The sequence below is a fragment of the Wasmannia auropunctata genome, unplaced genomic scaffold (genome assembly GCF_000956235.1).
Source record: "Wasmannia auropunctata unplaced genomic scaffold, wasmannia.A_1.0 LD283143.1, whole genome shotgun sequence".
Lineage (NCBI taxonomy): Eukaryota > Metazoa > Arthropoda > Insecta > Hymenoptera > Formicidae > Wasmannia > Wasmannia auropunctata.
This window is the reverse complement of record NW_012079747.1, coordinates 38,984-41,280: the sequence shown is the minus strand read 5'-3', so window position 1 is coordinate 41,280 and position 2,297 is coordinate 38,984. Positions and strand designations below refer to the sequence as shown.

The following is a 2,297-nucleotide window of genomic DNA, read 5'->3' as shown; positions in this document are numbered from 1 at the left end:
ATCACACACACACACACACACCGCTTTTATTTTACTGCACTTTATATTATCATAAACATATGTGGCATTAATTATGCACATTGTGCACATTTTACTATCATGAACCATATATGCTTGATTATTCATTACGTCATACGCAACTAATCGTGTGGCTTGCGATTGAATTTCATTATTCAGATTACTAAGGATACTGTAGGATAATATCTTGAAGCGTAACTATGTTTCTTGAAACTATCATAGTATTATACGTTAATTTATGTAAATTACTATACGTATTATATATATATATATATATATATATATATATTTAAATCGATAATAAACTAAAGTTTATTGTGATTTTCCATAATAAAGCATATTTAGCGAAATTGATTGAATTTGTGAAAAGCTAATATAGTACAACGTATAGCATAATTAATGGCATAATTTATAGCATAACGTGCTACAGATGCACGTAGATACAGATGAATATTGTCTTGCCCATTAATAATTGCCTAAGGCATTAGCCTTATAAATAAAATAATCCTAATATTTGTGCGTAATCTTGATTTGTTTGTAACTGAAACAAATTCTAACTACGTAACAAGTTAATTACGTAACAAGATTTTATTAATTTCTTGAATTTCTCCGTCCCTGTCATAAAGATGTTTAGTATAAAAGTAATTGAATATGAAGTATATAATATATCGTCGGATCACATAAATAACAGTTTTATATTTAATTTTAATGTTTCTAATTACATTTCTCAACAAAATTAAAGCATCAACTTACTCTACTCTCTATAGAGTCTCTATATGTAGAGAAATCTCTATAGAGATTTCAAGCTGTAAAATGCTTTTTTGAACATCTTGATACGATCATTTCTGACGAAGTTACACTCTCTTGAATTTTGCCTATTTTTTGAGGATAGAGTAAGTGATGCTTTAATTTTGTTGAGAAGTGTATAAATAAATATTTAAAATAATATAAGTATAGAAAAGAGAGCTTACCTCTCTGAGATGTTTCAGCAACGACTGTTCAGTCTCGACTAAAGAGTATTTTCCTAATAGTTCTTGTTTATTAAAAAACCACACAAGGAGTCTTTCCCACTCTTTTCCAGTATCTATCTCGACATTATAATACAAACAAGTTAAATTAGAATCAGATTATATATATATACTTATATTATACATGTAAAAACTAGTTTCCTATTTTCTTTTTTAAAAGTTAAAGTTTTATATATTCGCCACTCTTTAATAATTTATATCTTAAATTTAAATAATTTTAGTATTTTTTAAAAGATGCCATATACCTGTATTTTATCAAACTCACAACTATTAGATGTAATAGTAATTTATAATTCAGACATTGGCTTTTATTTATATAGTAATTTTTTTACATTCTTAATTTTTTAATTCTTCTCTGATGCTGGAAAGAAAGATACTAAGACGCACTTATTGACGAAAACCTGACTCAGCATTATTGCACGTGCACATTGATTATGCACAATATAATTGATATGGCATACAACGCATTTTTGTCGCTCATGTTTACCTAATGATATGTCTACTAGTGATTAATCTTGTGTCATTACTGGTCATGACACTCATGTACATGTATATTGAAATATCTGGAGTTGTAATATTACAAACGCGCGTATAAAGTCTGAAAGAGAGATTTAAGTTGCAATTAAAAATCACATCTTAAAGAAAAGAAAAAAATAATTATACTATTGGCACAAATAAATCTTATAAATATTACATTACACAAGATTATTGTAACATTTTATTATTTTTAATTACAAGTGTATATATATATTTTTTTAATGTTTATGATCCCCTTAGGGTTACATTTTCTTATATTCCCAACTTCTCCACAATCATAACAATCTCCAGTTTTGTCACCTCCATTTGGCGATCGCCTTACAGAGACCGTGCTTCAATTTGCGTCATGAATTGCCGTATAGCACTGGCAACGAATTTCAAAGCACCGTAGTTCTGGGTGGATTTGAACCTGGATCTTCGGTACAGCAAGCTGCCACGCAGCTCTTCGCTCCTACACACACATACACACGCACACGCACACACACACTCACACACACACACACACACACACACACACACACACACACACACACACACACACACACACACGAGATACAAGTCCGACCGTGCAACCTCCTCATGGTGTACCTTGGGTTATGCTAATGCCGGCGGCACTCTCGACATTTTTATGGAAAATTTTTCGTAATGCAATAAAACGAATACTCGCGGATCATTTTTTTAAATAAATCATTTTAAAGGGATGATTTTATGTAA

At 30.2% G+C, this 2,297-nt stretch overlaps 1 protein-coding gene across 1 annotated transcript in view; it reads right to left on the bottom strand.

Annotated features, from left to right (window-relative positions):
• Window positions 1–1,084, bottom strand: part of LOC105461600 (glucose dehydrogenase [FAD, quinone]-like) — a 5,867-nt gene extending 4,783 nt beyond the window's left edge. Inside the window, exon 1 of the mRNA XM_011708102.1 lies at window positions 990–1,084. The gene's annotated coding sequence lies outside the window, so the exon portion shown is untranslated. The remainder of the gene's footprint in view (window positions 1–989) is intronic.
• Window positions 1,085–2,297: the final 1,213 nt, after the last annotated feature.